The following is a 19668-nucleotide window of genomic DNA, read 5'->3' on the forward strand; positions in this document are numbered from 1 at the left end:
AAAATATTTTTCAAACAACAATTTTTAATTTTTGACATTACGACCCCAGAAAGGAAACACGTGAAAATATAGCTCTTTCAGAAGTTTACACTTTTTAAAATACGTTCAATAAACTGTTTACTGGCATATAGGAGGGTTTCTTCAGGGCATCTAGCATGTAATTTATATAAATGTATGTATAATTTTAAGTTTTGCAATATAGGTTACATTAAATTTATAAAAGTGAATTGTGGTTACACATTCATATATATATACCGGTTAAGCAGATAATTTAAGATAAAGGCTAAATTTATATTAATTCTACGTTTGTAAATTGTATATTTTATGGCAGTAAACTTTTTAATGAAGGTAACTTTAAAAAAAAAACATAATATTTTCTCTTTTGGGGTATATAATGTAAAACATAAAATATTACTCTTAAAAATATTTTATAAATTTTGGCGCCCCCAGCCGGATGTCTGTGGACTTACTACGCTATAAACCTGGTTTTAATACCTGTGGTGGGCAGAGTAGAGATAGACATGGGTTTGTTTGTTTTTGAATTTTGCCAAAGCTACACGAGGGTTACCTCTGCTAGCCTTTCCTAAATTAGCAGTGTAAGACTAGAGGGAAAGCTGCTAGTCAACAACAACAACCACAGCCAACTCTTGGGCTACTCTTCAACCAATGAATAGTAGTATTGACTATCACTTTATAATGCCTTCACAACTGAAAGAGCGAGCATGTTAGGCCAAACTAGAGATGGCCTAATATTAACTTATACAAAGTAAGAATAATCTTCACAGTATAATAGTCACAAGGCGGTAACGACAGTTATTTTCGGCAGCAGGATTCGATCTAGCGACTGTAGTGCACTAACTACCAAGCCACGCTAGACAATCTGTTATACAGAGTTGCAAGAATATTCGAAAACAAACAACATCATTCGGTAAACCTGAAATAATAAAAAATTCTTTTTACAGAAATAATAATTTTTGCTTTCAAACTCTCAACTTTCAAACAAAGTTTTTCTCTCAAGTGGTAAATCTGAAGGTTTCTAGTTTCAGTGTTACCACTGGTGGGAACAGCACAAATAGCCAGTTGTGTAACTTTATGTTTCACAGAAAGGGACAAAAGTAAAACTACATTTCTGTGTTCATTTCATAATTTTCAAATATAAATATTACTTAACAGAATCTTGAACTGAATAGTTTGTTAACACTCACATCATCATTTTTTGTTATTTTGTCTTTTGTAGTTTTTTTTTTTCTGGTTGTTCCATGGATTTTACATTAAAGTATCTAGTTTATGGATCCAGTCTGGGTTCTTTCCAAATCATAATACTAAGAGAAAAAAAATAATGTAACTTTGATAAATTTGTCTATAATTACCAGACTTCAGTAGATATACATTTATGTTAAGAGTAACATGAGCTAAGTGGCAAATAACAACAATTGTAATGTAATCTGTTAAACTTTAGCGTCATTATAATATTACAGTAGTATATTAGTACACTGGATAACTGGCACGTTTAACTGAAAGGATTCTTGTTCTATTAAATCAACAAAAGAAAGTTTCATTATAGGAAAACAATTTTAAATTAGATTCTAGATCAGGGTAGGAGAGGTAGAAATAAAAATGAAAACACCAATTTTATTGTAAATTAGTTGATTGGCTGTTAAGTAAACTTAACTAACACCGACAATTAGCATTTAAATCTAAATTATTTTGCCTACTATAGGTAACAGTTAAAAAATTCGAGTTTAATTATATAGTTTTAAAACTCCACACCTTTCTGGGTCGTAACCCGTTTACAAGTTAGAAACATTTAATCATTATAAGAATCATAAATACCATTACAAACATTCATAATAAGAAATCAGTTTAAAAATCATGATAATAAACATTAAATAGATTGAAGTATTTCTAAACTGTTAGATTGTTCAACCAATTAGCTGTAAACTTGAAGGTTAATAACATTACAATTAGAAGTTGATCCTATTGCACCTAACAATAAACAAATTCTACCAATAGAAACTTTATGCTTACCATAATAAAAGTATCATAAGTGGTATTCCCACCGTGACAAATACCAATGGAAGCAAAAATAACATTACTATTACGAGTGCTGAAATGAGAACAATAATACAATTTTTTAACACTTTTATTGTTAATAAATAATTTTCATATAAAGTGTTAACATAATTCAGATAAAATCTTTCAGGGTGTGTTTATAAGTGTCTGATAAAACGTCTACATGCATCCAGTGACAAAGCTCCAGTATTTGTATGTTGACCTTTTGGACAGGACCAACAGTTATATGATCCAAAGTAACTGCTGAAATGATTTTTAGGGCACTAAACACATTTCTTTTGTTTGTTGCTTTTGAAGTCTCCAGGTGGGCTCAGATCTTTAAAAAAAAAGAATAATTTGTAATGCACATATCTAACTGCACTTTAAATACCAAAACGTTGATAAAAAGAAGTGAACTAAATTGTGTAACGAAGTTACAACTCACAATAAAGAACAGAGTAAACCTTTTATAAAATTTTTAAATGTAAGGAAAGAGGATTGCGATTCTGTTTCATGACTGTGTGTTTTTGTATATGAATTATGTATTGTACGTTTATATCCAGTGTCTACATGTTAGGTTTGTTTCTCTATTATATTAAACACTCCCCAATATTTTTCATAATCCGACCTAAAAATGTTTGAAAAATGGTTTTTGATGTATATTTTCTATAATACTCTTACTTACATTTTTTGGACAGGTTAACTGGCCCGGCATGGCCAGGTGGTTAAGGCACTCAACTCCTAATCTGTGGATCGCGGGTTTGAATCCCCGTCCCACCAAACATGCTCGCCTTTTCAGACGTGAGGGCGTTATAATGTGACGGTCAATCCCAATATTCATTGGTAAAAGAGTAGGCTAATAGTTGGCGATGGGTGGTGATGACTAGCTGCCTTCCATCTAATCTAACACTGCTAAATGAGGGACAGCTAGCGCAGATAGCCCTCGTGTATCCTTGCGCAAAATTCAAACCGAACAGGTTATGGGCAATTGTTTACATTTTTGACATAAAATATATGTAAATTTATTCTAAAACATGACGCAGTGAATTGTTGAAAACAGAATAACGAATAAATGTAAAAAAAGGTAACTGAAAACCTACAGTATAACATGGACGATCCTAAACATCATAATAAGTGAATAAAGAACAGGTGTGGTTGTGTTCAAAGTAGCGTCTTCACAACTCGAGATGCTGGCTATAGTTGTGAGAATAATAAAAAAAAACTACTTTTATATTAAAGCATGGAAGTAATGTTTCTAAAACACAAGCTGAAGGTATAAAAATACAGTTCAAATCGTTTCTAATATCAGACAAAGCTGTCCTTTATTAACAATTGTTAAACAAATAACATCAGCTGCTGTTATTGCTTTTATACAATGTTTCTTAACCGACCAATCAGATTGATTAAGGTAGTTAAGATACCCTGCAGTTAAAAGCATGGAGCGTGTTCAGCGACATATTGTTACTCAAACCTGGAACCCACTGGTTAGTAGCCCTAATGTAATATTTTCTTTTAAATAAAGTCACTAAATTCTAATTATATGTATTACTTAATCTGTTTATTATCAAAAGAAATGTTGTTGTATATTTATTACAAGTTACTTTGTGTCTCTGTGTAAAGAAAATTCAAATTCATAGCCAGTTTTTTATCATTTTCTTGTGGAAAATCTGTTTAAAGAAATAAGCTGGCTAAAACAATTTACATTGTTTCAGTAAAAGATTTTAAGTTCTGCTAATTTCAAACGTATTTCTAGTTGATTACGACTTTTCTCTTTAAACTGATATAAACCCATATTTACAGAAAAAACATTTTCACTCTACTTTTTTACATAAATATATAAGAAGAACAAAAATGAAAATAAATCGTTATTCACAACTTAGAGCAAAACGAAAGTTTTTAAACAATGCTTTCTGTACATTTGGACAAGAAGTTTTAATGTAGATAAATCAAAGTGTCTAGTCAAATTTTTATATTTAAATTTGGCTTTTCCTTTGAACTGCAAGTTGCATTTATAAATCTAAACAATTAGTTTGTTAAACATGTTAAGTTGGAAAGCTCATATGACATCATCACTCAATAACGTAGATCAACCTTATGTCAGTCTCATAGTTCCAGTTAACATATTTGATTACTTTGGATACTTTCAGCTAAAAATAATACATAAGACAAAAAACTACTTCCAAATATCATAGAAAATAATCTATATAAAGAGTGCGCACCTTAACCACTTTTGAAGGTCACTGAAATAACTTAGAACATCTGTTATATAAATTTAGTGCCCGTGACTCTTTATTGAACGAAAGTTGGGCTGAAGAGGACACGTAAAAACATCTAACTCTCTTTCCATACTAATACATTGTTTAATAATATATTTTCTAACTTGAATGATCTTTTCACAGCTGAACTCATATATCAAAGATTCATTTCAATTGAACTGTTATCGAACAAACAAACAAGCTTAGAAGGTAGTCTATAGAGTGTAACAAAGACTGTTACTGTTTTTGTGAAATGAAACGTAACAGAAATACGATTACAAAATCAGTTTAGAATACATGAGTTACAGACTGATGTTTAATGTCCTTGTGTTAATGAAACAAAAATGTGTTAATGACTTTTTGTAATTAGAAGACTTTTTTGGCATATTCAATTTCTGTAGAGCCATCTGTTGTGATGGTAAAGTCGTTGATTACTATGTTTCGATAGGTGTCATTGGCAGAGCACAGATAGCCCATTGTGTTGATTCGTGCCTGACTTCAAACAAACAAAATATCTATGCGATATGCTTAAATACACAGAGATTAGCTTTCGAGTGGCTCTTAGTTTTGCCCATGTACGTCCTTGTGCAAATTAATTGAAACAAGACGGAAAATTACTATTTTTTCAATTTTTTGCGTTTTATTTCTGAGAATCCAAAAATACTCATAAATTAATACATGATATGACCGCCATAATTTTTCAGAAGATCATTAATTCGCTTTGGCATCGAGTCCACGAGTTGACTGCAATCTTTACTAATTTTTGGATCGCGGTACCACACCTCAATTATGGCCCTAATTAGCTTATCTTTCGCAGTACAGTCTTTTCCCCGAAGTATTTCTTTACAAATTGCCCAAAGATTTTCAATAGGATTTAAGTCCGGAGAGTTTCTAGGCCAGTCCAGCACCTTTATTCGAGTTGTAGTCATAAAATTCTTCACAAGTTTCGATGTGTGGCATGGAGCCAGGCCTTGCTGAAAAATGCCAAATCCATCTGGAAATCTCTTTTTCAAATCTGGAACGACTCTTCTCTGCAAAACTTCGATATACTGTGGTCCTCGCATCATACCTTCTACGATATGTAAACCTCCGACGCCATAGTAGCTGAAAAAGCCCCGAAACAACAATCTTCAAGGGATGATTTACGAACTGATTGATGTGAGATTCTCGAAGTTTCTCACCTGGAGATCTGCAAACATGCAGACTTCTTTGACCCTGTACGAAGAAATGAGTCTCGCCACTGAATAACACCTTCCTCCATTGTTCTTGCGTCCAGTTCTTGTATTTCAGACCCAATTGATACCGTTTTTTCTTCATTGAGTTGGTAAGAAGTTGTTTTTTTGACTGGTCTCCTTGCCCTTCTAACGCAATTTTGAATGACGTAATATTCCTCAAAATTTCGTCATATATTCAAAAATAGATCGACCGTACTGCAAAACACAGCTAATGACGCTGTCTGTGTGAAAAAAATGACTATTAAAGGAAATCAGCGGGTTCAGCGAGCCTAAATCGGCCGCCATGCTAAAAATAGTGTAAAATGGCCATTTGTTTCAATTAATTTGCACAAGGGTGTATATAACCTTACAGTCATCCACTATACGTGTATTTCTTTATGAGCCGTAAACATCATTTAGTGTATAAATTTAGCAGTTTAAGACTATAAAGAAGGCAACTAGTATCAACATCCACCAACAATTATTGGGACCTTTTTACCAATGAATACTAGAAACGACCGTCACGTTATAACGCTCGCAGAACTGAAAGAGTGAACATGTTTGGTGCAGCGGTTAAAACCTGCAACCACTATATTACGAGTCCTGCACTCTAACAACCTAGCCATGCTGAGCCATTTAAATTGACAATAACTCTAAATTCCCGTTAATTAGAATACTCTGTTGAAGAAAATTATTTTCTAAGTGAAAGCTAAGTTAAGGATTCGAATGAAATTCGCGAATTGCGAATGTTCAAATTTTTGAAATTCTCACTTGGAACGTATTGTTAAACAATGTTTAGTAAAATACATTGTCACTGTATAAAAAGCCAGGTAACAATACTCGCACCGTTCCACTTGACGTCATTATTAAGCTATTATAATTTTTAAATGAATTTTGTTAAATGAGACGTGAGAAGAAAAATGACGTGATTCATACCTCTCAATCAAAACTTTCTATACTTTATTTTGTACGATGTTTTGATTGTTTGTTTCTTTTTTTAATTTTCACGCAAAGTTGCACAAAGGCTACCTGCACTAGTCGTCCCTAATTTAGCAGTGTAAAACTAGAAGGAAGGCACATAGTCATCACACCCACCGCCAGCTTTTGGGCTAATCTTTTACCAATGCGCAGTGGGATTGACCGTAACGTTATAATGCTCTTACGGCTGAAAGTGCAAGCATGTTTGGTTGGACGGGGATTCGAACCCGCGACCCTGAATTACGAGTCGAGCGCCCTATCTATGTATCGGGCTGACGTCTGTCGTCAGGTTGTGAAGACTGACTTTTCATACTATAAATAAAATGCTGTGAAAAAGAAAATAATATTAATAACAAACACGTGAACAACAATATCAACAATAAAAACCTATTTAAGAGAAATAAAGTATCATAAATAAATAATAAAAATCAGTACTATTAATGAATGTGTTTCATGACATAACAGTATAAACAGAAGAAAGTAAATGAATCTGTCAATATCAAATAAATGTTTCTGCTTTAAAATGTTTAAAGGGAGTAAAAATAAAACGAATCAAACAACGTTTCATTTTAAAAGTCGATCTATTGTAATGTGTATAATATTATACAATGTACAGTATTTGATGTATTCCTGTACTTATCATTAGCAACCTGAAATAACTTAAATATATCAACAACATGGAACTATATCATCATAGTTGTTGTGGTGAACTAGTTGTCAAGTTCTCTCTTCCTCACTAACGTTAAATATAAATAAAGGAAGAATCCACGAAAGTCTTAGATACTTAATACCATGTAGTAATGATGAGTGGTTCATTCTGTGAATATTACAAGACCTGCAAATTTAAACTTTATTAATGTTTAAATTTATTTAGGAAGTGTAAGAGTTTACACAAGTGAAATCTGATGTTTGCGACAAAGACATTATGTTTTGAAAAATTGTATTTATAAATAAGTATGCAACATCAAAAGTTAGTTTGTTTTAAAGTGAGATTCAGTGATCATCGAGGTGAGATATTGTCCTAGATCTGAGTGTTCTCATCCATCAAAAAAGAAATTGGGGCCAGTGATACAAGTGAAAGTGGTTACTGAGACCTAAGACGTAGAGAAATAAGGCATAACATTCAAGAGTACCATTCCTAATGATATACAGATTAGAACGTCCGTAGAAGATGATCATTGGTGAGCCATATTTTCAACTTGTCATTATTAATGTTGCATTCTAGTTACTGTAATATTATAAACATCAATCTGGTAATGAAATATTAAAATGTAATTATACGTTTAATAGTAATAATCATAATTAGTGGAAAGCAGTTTTGACTTTCCATTGTGATTTAGTCTGTATGAGGGTGATTATTTACATTATATTTCTTTCTCCAGCATTTGATTGCGTTCACAATACCTAATCTGTCAGTCAGAAGATATCTCTATATGATTATAATTTAAGTTCATGAATTCATAAAGGTTAAATATGTTCATTTATTTTGAACACCAATAAGAGACTCCCATGAACAATTTTTATTTATTAAAATAATTTGTTTTTATAATGAGAATTTGTATGAATGTTTAATGATGGTTTCTACTACAACACTTCCTCCTGTTGTAAATAATGCTGATAACTTAGTTTGTTGCTTTGTGCTAAAACCAACAAACAAAATAAAAGAGGAAAACCCTTTTAAAGTGACATGAGCCTACCCTTTTTAGTTTAAATTGCAGCTAAAATAGAATAGGAGCATAATATTTCGATGAAAAAGTATTGATTCATTGTACAGTTCTTAATAACAGAGATCAAAACTAAACTACTAAACAACGATTACGATCGTGTTTGTGTTGTTGTTGTAAACAGATGGCCGAATTTTCCATCTTTGCTCTTTTTCTCCAAAGACTGACCCTACCATGAAATTATTTAATTCGTTGTAAAGCACATCCGTACTTTGTTCACCTTCCTGATGGAGATCAGAATTGTAGCTCCAGTAAGATGAAATTTGAACAAATATTTTGACAGCATTATTAGTCACCAACACATTGTTCTGGAGAGAATATCTCATGTTGTGTCTGAAACTAAAGGAAATAGGGAGCTGCAAGTTACCTAAACTCCTATTCGACTGTCTGTTTATATTTGGTTCATCAGTTAATACTGATTTTCAAGCAGTATACAGAAATGTACATTGTTAAGATAAAACCTTATTTTTTCTGTAGATCTGGATCGTTCTGGTACTGAAATCAAACTATTCTGATTTCACCTGTTCGCCAAGTATTGTGGTGTACAAAGTGAACAGATACAACGAACCTCAATCCTTTAACATCAAATGAAGAGAGGGATCAAGAAAGAGAAAAAGATGTTATACACCTAAAAGTTAATTACCTTGTAAATTGAAGGAAACTGTGAGAAACCTTGCTGATGACGTTAACAAGCCACCTATTGGTGGAGTGTCAAAAAGTATAGTAGAGAACGTAAGCAGCAAAAGCATCTTTATTGTGCAAACAGTTAAACGTTTAGTCTGGTGTTTGGAACAATGGAACGGGTGCTTTAGGATGGACGAAGCTATATTAGAACCATTTGGTTCCTATAGCTGTGTAATATTCACCAAAGAGACAACTAAAAGTTCCAGAAAGAGTATCTTATGTCAACAGTACAGGATGCAATACGCTTTATAATTGTTTGGAATTCAATATCTTTACATACTGTAGACCATAATCATATAATTGATAGAATCTTTGTTCATCATAGAGATCACACTGTGTTAGTTCATTATATTGTGTATTCTGGAAGTGAGTTGTTTGGGATGAACTTCAAGATAACAATGAGTCCAAAACAAACTTCCAAGAAATATAAAGTTTATTTGGCAGAGAATAAAAGCTTAGACATTCTTCAGTGAATGGAATAGCTACCATAAAGTCCAGATCTTATCCTCATGGAATAAACCTAATAGTTGCTGAACTCCACATTTGATAGAGGCACAACTTCACAAAATAAAGCTTTTAGAAACATTTTCAGGAACAATCAAATCATATTACATCATAGTTTGTTAAAATACTTAATACTTAGTTTATACTTTATTAAAAATTACAACAAACAAACAAGCATGTCATGAAAGATCCTAATTGTGATTGATTCACAAAGTAATTTACCAACATTTCACTATCTCGACTAGTTTTCTACAGTGGTGTTGGTCAGACTTTATTTTTCAAAATTCGTATTATTTCAGTTAGGTATGAAATGAGAGGTTTGGATGTATTATGGAGTTGGAGTGGTAATACTTGCCCCGTCATTTTTGACGGACTATACGCTAGTGAAGATATATACAAGCGCGAACGTTTATCTCTCTTTAGTAATCGCACTGGTAGAGTTATTTGGTAAAATTCTGACATCAAACAACTCAACCACTTTTTGAGCCAAACTAAATATCTTACGGTCTTCTCACCAGTCCCACAAGTAATCCTTGATAGTCTCTCCAATGACTTTTCCCCGTGCGAAATAATCACCGAAAATATTGAAATAAATCAATAACAAACAGATGTTTATATGAATATAATTCCAACTGAGCTACAGTACCGAACAGGATATATAATCTAATGAAGTTTAAAACCTCTCAACTAATAAAAGAACATGTAGAGACCGGTTATGATGTACTCAATCATAAAACATCTCAACTAATGAAAGAACATGTAGAGACCAGTTATAATCTATCAAAGTCTAAAACCTATTTACTAATGAAAAAAACATGTATAGACAAGTTATGATCTACTCAATTATAAAACTTCTCAACTAATGAAGTAACATGTACAGACAAGTTATAATCTACCAAACACTGAAACTTCTTCACTAATGAAAGAATAGGTAAACTTGTTATGATGTACTCAATCCTAAAACCACTCAACTAATGAAAGAACACGTAAAGACTATTTATATATAATCTACCAAAGTAATAAACCTTCTACTAATGAAATAATACGTACAGACAAGTTATGATCTACTCGATCTTAAAACTTCTCAACTAATAAAAGAACGTGTACAGAATAGTTATGATCTACTAAATCCTAAAACCTCTCAACTAAAGAAAATAAATGTAGAGACTTGTCTCAATCTACTAAAGTCTTAAACTTCTTTACTATTGAAAGAACAAGTACAGACTAATTATAACCTTTCAACTAAATGAAATAAACATGTACAGATTAGTTATGATATACACAATCACAAAGTCTCTCAACTAATGAAAGACATGCAGACTAGTTATGATCTACACAATCACAAAGTCTCTCAACTAATGAAAGAACATGTAGACCAGTTATGATCTACTAAAGTCTAAAACCTGTCAACTACTGAAAGAACACGTAGAGACAAGTTATAATCTACCAAAGTCTAAAACCTCTACAAATGAAAAAAAAAACATATACAGAGTAGTTATAATCTACTCAATCATAAAACCTCTGAACTAATGAAAGAACATGTACAGAGTAGTTATATTCTACCAAAGTATAAAACCTCTCTACAAATGAAAGAATATGTACAGACCTAGTTATAATCTATCAAATTCTAAAACTTCTCTAATGAAAGAACTTGCACAAATTAATTATGATCTAGACAATTACAAATTCTCTCAACTAATGAAAGAACATGTACAGACTAGTTATTATCTATTAAAATCTAAAACATCTTTTCTAATGAAAGAACATGTACAGACTAGTTATAATCTACCGAAGTCTAAAACTCTCAACTAATGAAAGAACATGTACAGACTAGTTATAATCTACTCAATCCTAAAACCATTCAAATAATGGAAGAACATGTACACACTAGTTATAATGTATCAAAGTCTTAAACCTCTTTACTAATTTAAAGAACATGTACACACTAGTTATAATGTATCAAAGTCTTAAACCTCTTTACTAATTTAAAGAACATGTACAGACTAGTTATAATCTACTCAATCCTAAAACCATTCAAATAATGGAAGAACATGTACACACTAGTTATAATGTATCAAAGTCTTAAACCTCTTTACTAATTTAAAGAACATGTACAGACTAGTTATAATCTACTCAATCCTAAAACCATTCAAATAATGGAAGAACATGTACACACTAGTTATAATGTATCAAAGTCTTAAACCTCTTTACTAATTTAAAGAACATGTACAGACTAGTTATGATTTACCGAAGTCTAAAACATGAATAAGTACTGTAAGCATAAGGTAAATAATATTTAAACGAAGTACACGTAAGAGTTGAGTAAAAACTCAGTTTCTTTAGAAATTGTTCCTCAATGGCACGGCGGTACTTCTGCAGACTTAAAACGCCATAAACCTTATTTCGATACCGATCGCGGGGAGAGTACAGGCAGCCCATTGTGCAGCTTTCTGATTAGCTGGTAACAAACAAAAAATCTTTTAGAATTTTCACCCTAAACTACATAAAATACTATCTGCCATAGCTTTCACTGATTTTGGAAATTATATAAAAAGGAAAATAGCTAGTCAACAGCACTCATCAGCAACCTTTAGGCTATCCTAATTTGATAGAAAAGTGGGATTTGACAGTAATTCTTTCAACGCAACCACAGCTCGAAAGTGTGGACCATATTTGTTGCTGCAACGTGACCTAGCTAAGAACTAAGAAACTTAAGATTCACATTTAAGGTACAGTAACCATTAAAAAGATACATAGAGGACCAGTTAGTTTGGTTGTTGTTGTTGAGCATAAGACTAGAAGTTCGGTGCTCTGCCGACCACGAGGAGAGAATCCCGAATTTTAGTGTCGAAAATCCGCAGAATAACTGCTCAACCACTATGGGCAGGACTCAGTTAAATCGTACATTTATGTAGATTTTCAACGTTTATATATTATGTATAAACACACACACATACAAACATATATAAACTTCCTCAAGCGTATGCTTATTATGTATATACATATACAAACAGGAACAGCTCAAATTTAGCTGAGATTAAACTATGCTGATATCAAAATGTATTTTTGTTATTTTGGAGTCATACGCTGACACATCATGAGAATACTGAGGTTACAAATGTCGCTGTTTTCCTGCATCCGAAACATATCCAAAAAAGGAGCAGAGGAACGATTTGGGTTGTCGTTAAATGTAAAGGGGTATATTTGATGTGTCTAGGTTCATCAATGGGTCAGTGAAGGTGAAAGGTAGGAATCAAACTCCAGATTTGAGTTTTATAATTCTTCCAGCTTGTCGCTCAGATATCAAGCAGTCAATGAAGTTGAACCCTTCTTAACTTCCTGTCATTCATTTGTAAGAGTTGTCTGTTTTAGTTGAAAACTACTTTGTAGAAAAAAAACAGCTATACATCGTTACCACGGGTCCGTATCATAAACCCAGTAGTTACTGGTTCTGTGTTTTCTGTGGTTGAAACAGAAAAGAAGATTATTTTAATCCATTATGATTACCTCAACATTTTCGCAAAATTATAAAATTTGCAAAGAAGAACTTACAAACAAGATGTTCTACAAGTGCTGTAGTTGTCAGAGTGTGTACAATATGTTATATATATGTTATGTTCAATAGTGTGGTCGATGTGTGGAAAGAAAAACCCGTATCTAAATTTGGATCCGACAAAGGTAATAATGGTATAGTTGTATTAATGATTTTTTTTCAAAACGTTTTGTGTAAATATGTCCTTAATAACTGGTTCTTAAGCATTAGTATTAATAGCAACAGTAACAATAGATCACTGGTACTTGGTATTTATTTTCAGGCCATAAGTATAAATACAGTGGTTTTAGACCAATGTAACAGTTAAGTATTTTTTTTTGTCTTTGAATTTCGCGCAAAGCTACACGAGGGCTATCTGCACTAGCCGTCCCTAATTTTGCAGTGTAAGACTAGAGGGAAGACACCTGGTCATCACCACTCAACGCCATTTCTTGGGCTACTCTTTTACCAACGAATAGCGGGATTGTCTGTAACATTATAACGCCCACACGGTTGAAAGGAAGAACATGTTTGATGTGACAGGGATTCGAACCTGCGACTTATATATTACGAATCGAGTGCCTTATCCACCTGGCCATGCCGAGCTGTAACATTTAAGTGTTCACGGTTTATTAGATGTAATATGTTGGTTTTATTTGGGAACTTAATACTGGCATATACTTTTGAGAATACAAAAGCAATTTTAATGTAAAGTCTGTAGGTTGAATGAGAAGTTAGAGGTTATCATAATTAAATTAGAGACAATAGATAAAGAGAAGTGTAGACAGTGAAAACTATCAGCAAGATTTCGGGAAGTGCTTAAGTTTTAACATCCAATGGATACATCAGATAACAATAACTTTCAGGAAGTTAGAGAGAGCACTGTTAGAATAAAAAGTAGCGAATTTAGTTTTAATGAGTCTAGTGTGTTGAATACTATATTTCAACCCTTGGCTTCCACATATGAGAAACTATTGGATTGTAGTAAAACCAAATGGTCAGAGAAAGATATGAATGATAAAGAGGTTACAGTTATAGATGATTCCTTGACAAGACACTTGAATAGAATAGTCTGTGGGGTATATAGGTAGAAAATAATCAAATTATCCTACCCAGGGGCACAAATAGAGAATGTAACTGACAAAACTGGAGCTTGCAGAGATGCAGTTCGTTGATAAAGATATTGAAGAAAAATACCATAACTTAATTTTGTCTGTGATACTGCCCAAAATTAAATGATCTGTGAGATAACGTTATAAATAGGTCACTAGGGTTAAAGTCTACGCTGAAATTTGTACATAAGGACGACCATATTGACTGGTTGGACTTACGGGATCACTTCAGTGGAAAAAAAGGGAGCTTTATTGGAATGGACAGTCTACATTTAAATAGTGTTGGAGCTGGCTTGTTTACTAGCTCAGCTGTACGAAAAGATTTAAACTAGGATTAGACAGTAGTAAGGATCAGATAAAACTAAATGCAAAACAAATAAGATGCTGAGAAATTATTAGCGTAGAGAATAAGCATAGAAGAACTTATATGGGTAGGCTTAATTGTTACTGTTGAAGTGCTAGAAATATAAGAAATAAAATAGACGATTTTAGAGCATTAGCAGAAATGAAGGATTTTGATGTAATGGGAATAACTGACACACGGTTAAACATAGATATTTTTTATATAGAATTTATTTTAAAATATAGAATATAGAGTATCAAAGAGAGTGGCTTGATGTGTAAAAAGTATGTTATATCCTGAATTTGGGTCTCTATTAGTGGATATAAAGGGAAAAGCCTTTTAGTGGGAATATGTTACAGACCACCAAAAGGTACTGATGAAATTAATGAGAACCTTTACAATGAGATTAAAACTACAGCTGATAATGAAGTCATAATTATAGGTGATTTTAATTACAGGCATATACATATATTGAAAAATGCCAGTTATACTACGAGGGACAAATGTTTTTGGAATATTTTTGAGATGACTTTCTTTACTAATTAGTCAAGGAACATATTAAAAACAACGCTATCTTAGAGTTGTTGTTAACTTCAAATACAAAAGTAATCAAGGAGAACATCTGGATTCAAATGATAATTTCTCTGTTAGGTTCAATATTTTTTTGAAAATTTAGTTTAAAATTTTATTGGACAGTGAACATTGGTTCACTAAATAAAATCTTGTCCTACAAGTCTCATGAGATTGTTTGAAAAAACTGTGCTTGTATAGATGAGGGTAAGGGTGTATATTTGGTGTACCTGGATTTTTCAAAAAGCCTTTGACAAAGTGCCACATAAAAGACTTGTGAAGAAACTTGTCTCTATATGTGTAATAGGACCATTGCTCTTTTTGATTTACATTAATGACATGAAGAAACGGTCAATAAGTTTGATGATTATATCAAGTTATTGGCTGTTGTTAGTCGTGAAAAGGATGCTGCTGGTTTACAAAAAGATTTAGATCATTCTGTGCAAATAAATGGCAGATGGGTTTTAATTATGATAAATGTAAGATGTTCCATGTGGGTTTTAATAATTTGAATTACAAGTATAATTTGGATGGAAATAACCTTAACAGTGTCATGATAGAAAAGAGATCTTGGTGTAATGGTTGATCAATCTCTCAAGCCATATAAGTAGTGTGCTGTTGATAGTGGTAGAACAGTTTTTTGTACAGGTTAACTGGCCCAGTATTGCCAGTTGGTTAACGCACTCGACTGATAATCTGAGGGTCGCAGATTCGAATCCCCGTCACACCAAACGTGCTCGCCCTTTCAGCCGTGGAGACGTTATAATGTTACGGCCAATCTCACTATTCGTAGGTAACAGAGTAGCCCAAAAGATGTCGATGGGTGGTGATGACTAACTGACTTCCCTATAGTCTTACACTGCTTAATTATTGACGACAAGCACAGATAGCCTTCATGTAGCTTTGCGCGAAATTCAAAACAAACCAAACCTGATTTTCCTGGGATTATGCCATGATATTTTTTGTTTTCCTACGATACATTAATATGAAAATAATAAATTAAATAAATAATCCTTTTATCTTTAGTTAGATTTGAACCCAAGAAATATATTAATAAACCAGATGTTTGGTGAAACGTTTTTCAACTAATGTGTTTTCTTTCAAGAGCAGATAAAAACAAAATGGAGATTAACCAATATTTTTATTTTTTGCTTTTTAAGTTCATACGTAATGTTCACGTGATTCACAGCAAGTGTACGTTTTATAACATCACGGCAGCAGAAATTTCAACGTTAAGCGCCCTTTATGTAGCATCATTTTACAGTCCACTGACTGAGTGACAGACAGATAGCAAACTAGTGTATAGTAACGCAACGGTTAAAACAGGTGTTAAACCTTAATTAGTGACATAGCGGAAACATATAGATGCCCCCATAATAAGTAATGAAAGTCCTTAAAATTATTTTCCCGTAAATGTAGTTTCGATTCGGAATCCCAATTTTAAGCGTTGTAAATCCTCAGAATTACCGCCCAGCCACCGGAGGACATACCGATTAAAAATATGTAATATATGTATGTATATAAAATAAAAAAAAAGTATTAGCTAAAAAGTCTGAATTTCTGCTTAACTGTTTCAATAAATAGTTTGGGAAATATATTTTATTAAGACGAGATACATAATTATTAGTTAAGAATTCATTTTGTGACGTAGACTTCCTTCCCTTCTCCCAATTTGTTTTAAGTTAAAAAAAAAGAATATCTGTGTTTAAGTTTGACCTTTGTGCATAATCTTGGTATAAGGGTTAAAATGTTTTCTATACAAATTTGTTTTGCGCTTACGAATCCATATTTTATATAAACAGTATTATAGACTTGACTGACCCGATGAGAGCTACTAGTGTTTGAAACTAACAGTTCTTAGCTAGTTGCATAACAACTTTTGTCACCCGATATAAACTTAGTCGTATACGAATTAACAGCTGATAAGTCGCCACGTATGGCGTTTTGTTTTTTTTCGTATTTCCCAGACAGCGTTTATGTGGCTTCATGGTAAGCCTTCAATAGTTTGTGATCAGAGATAAGATACCTGAATTGAACGAAACTGTTAGCTTCATCAAAGGAAATCACACTAACACTAAGTTTAAACCAATGACAATGAATAACTCAACATAATTAAGCTGACAAATTAAGTCCAACTAAAGACACAGTAGACCAAATAATATAGATAATAGTTATTATTATATTAATAATCAATTCTGTGTTGCACTTAGAATGATATTTAGAATAGCATAGGAAAAAAAAAAAAAACACCAAAAACTATTGATATAAAATAGATTGAATAAAATAATAATTGTATTTACGGGAATGCAGATATTGGAACAGTGATTTATATATTTTTACAACAATTTATATATTACCATAGGGGTTCGATTACCCTCAGTGGACTCAGCAGGTAGCCCTATGTAGCTTTGCTGTAAGAAAGCACACACACATTACCAATAAAACATATACTTGAGAATGAATGACGTAGCAGGAAAATTTGAGCCACGTGACACTAAATGATCGGCATTTTGTCTCGCGGGTGACTCTGCAATAATTAATTTACACTATGAAACAGTTTTCTGTGTTTATATTACCCGAGTTACTGAATCTCGCACCTCATTAGAGTTAGTCAACAAAAGCCACGATATCATTTTAGCAGCACGTGATAACGCGTGAAATTTCTCCGTAGTAAATACTAGTTAGTAGGACCCGACATGGCCAGATAGGTTAAGGCGTTCGACTCGTAATCCGAGGGTCGCGGGTTCGAATCCCGTTCGCACCAAACATGCTCGACCTTTCAGCAGTGTGGGTGTTATAATGGTACGGTGAATCCCCCTATTCGTTGGCGATGACTAGCTGTTTTCCCTCTATTGTTACACTGCTAAATTAGGGACGGCTCTCGCAGATAGCCCTTATGTAGCTTTGCGCAAAATTCAAACCAGACTTGTGTATATAATTTTACTTGTGTATTTGCGTATGAAGTTCTTTTTATTGTTTATGAACTAGTTTTTGTTTGTTTTATAGTTCTAAATTTATTACTTAAAAGCTTACCCACCATCTTTCCTGGTCTTGAGACTAAATTAACGCAGACTGTTGTTAAGAAAGAGATCATTTATTCGTCTAGCTTAGTTTTTTAGTCAGATCTAGTGTCGGAAGCTATACTAAAGGTCCCCACAAGCGTCCTGTTTCGAGAGTTAACGAACCCACACTTTCGAGTAATAAATATAGTTATTTCTCGCTTTTGAAGTTCATGTTATGCTGTGTTGTAGTCTACAGAGGGCATAATTCTTCTCATGATTCATAGCATACGTACGTTTTACAGACATCATAACCGAACAAACTGTAACGTCAAGCGTCTCTTACGTGACGTCATTTTAGTGTTTACTCACCGACAAACACCCTTCTATACAGTATTGCAAGTGGTTAAAACAGGTGACCCCACCAGGTGTCCTTTTGCTCCCTTTCGGGGAAATCTGTTCATTCTGGGGCATTACATATAAGTTTATAAATTCGAAATCTATGATGCTATTAAAAATCAAACTATGCTATAATTACTTTAAATTACATTGAAGAGTCTATAAGCTTATCTATTCTATAATTATAAGATATTTATTTCATACTTAAGAAATATTTGTTTGTGAAGGCAGTAATTTTAGCTAATTACATATCTGCTAGAATTAAGTAACTGTTTATAAAAGAAAAACTTCAAAGTTCACATCTGTTTTTTGATGCCATTTGCCAATATTTCTCATTGTACTTAGTTCTTCTTGCACAACACGTTTGTACAGTGCTGTGCAATAGTGTTAAGACAAAGCCAACAATTAGAACTCAGGCTATTTTCAAAGAACAATGAATGATAAGTTATAAGGGAAACCAATTAATTGTTTGGAATTAAGCAAAAAACTACACAATAGGCTATCTATGCTCTGCCCACCAAGTGTATCAAAACCTTATTTCTAGTAGTGCAAGTCCACAGACATACTACTGTGCTTTTGGAAGGCCACATACGAAACATCAACATTTTATTAAGCTTCATATTTAGTACAACAGAAACTCACTGGAAGTGCTTCAGTTCAGCAAACAATTAATAATTTATGTATCCCCCTTTTGCTTCAGTAACTGCAAACAGTCTCTCAGGCATTATTGCAAAAAATTTAATCAGCGTCTCTTGGGATTTTACTTCAAATTTCTTTAATGCACTTCCATAAAGTTTCTTTGGAAGTAATTTTTGATTTATCAAAGCACAGATCTGCTCAACTGGGTTGAGATTAGGACCACCAAATCATTTGAAAGACTTCAGTAGCTTCTTTCTTAGTTAAGTAATTTCTGCATGGGATGGATAGGCATTTGGGATCATTATCTTCTTGGAAGTGGAGTGACCGGTCAGTGTCTGACGTTACTTTCACTGGTCCATTATTTCATCTGTTTTGCAAATATCTGCTGTCATCTCAGCACATTCCCCCCCCCCCAAACCATCACAGTCTCCTTCATCCATAACACCCTATTAAAATCATCAATAGTTCAGTTTTTGTACTTTTTAGCAAACTTGAGTCTTTTGAGAATATTTGGAAATCAAGTACATTTTTTTACTGCTACATGACTAGATATTTCATTCTGTTTCAATCTTCTTGATACTGTAAATCTGGACACTTCTCTGTCATTGAGTAAATGTTTTTTTATCTCGTGCTTCAGATCAGTTACAGTCTTCCTTCTGTCCC

At 33.0% G+C, this 19668-nt stretch overlaps 1 long non-coding RNA gene across 1 annotated transcript; it reads right to left on the reverse strand.

Annotated features, from left to right (window-relative positions):
- Window positions 1-335: 335 nt before the first annotated feature.
- Window positions 336-17407, reverse strand: LOC143243917 (uncharacterized). The gene is made up of 4 exons (XR_013024813.1): window positions 17269-17407; window positions 2738-6825; window positions 2029-2389; window positions 336-1322 (listed from the first exon to the last, which is right to left on the reverse strand). It is a non-coding gene; the product is annotated as an uncharacterized LOC143243917 (long non-coding RNA).
- Between the last annotated feature and the right edge of the window lie 2261 nt (window positions 17408-19668).

The sequence above is a fragment of the Tachypleus tridentatus genome, chromosome 2 (genome assembly GCF_004210375.1).
Source record: "Tachypleus tridentatus isolate NWPU-2018 chromosome 2, ASM421037v1, whole genome shotgun sequence".
Taxonomy (NCBI): Eukaryota; Metazoa; Arthropoda; class Merostomata; order Xiphosura; family Limulidae; genus Tachypleus; species Tachypleus tridentatus.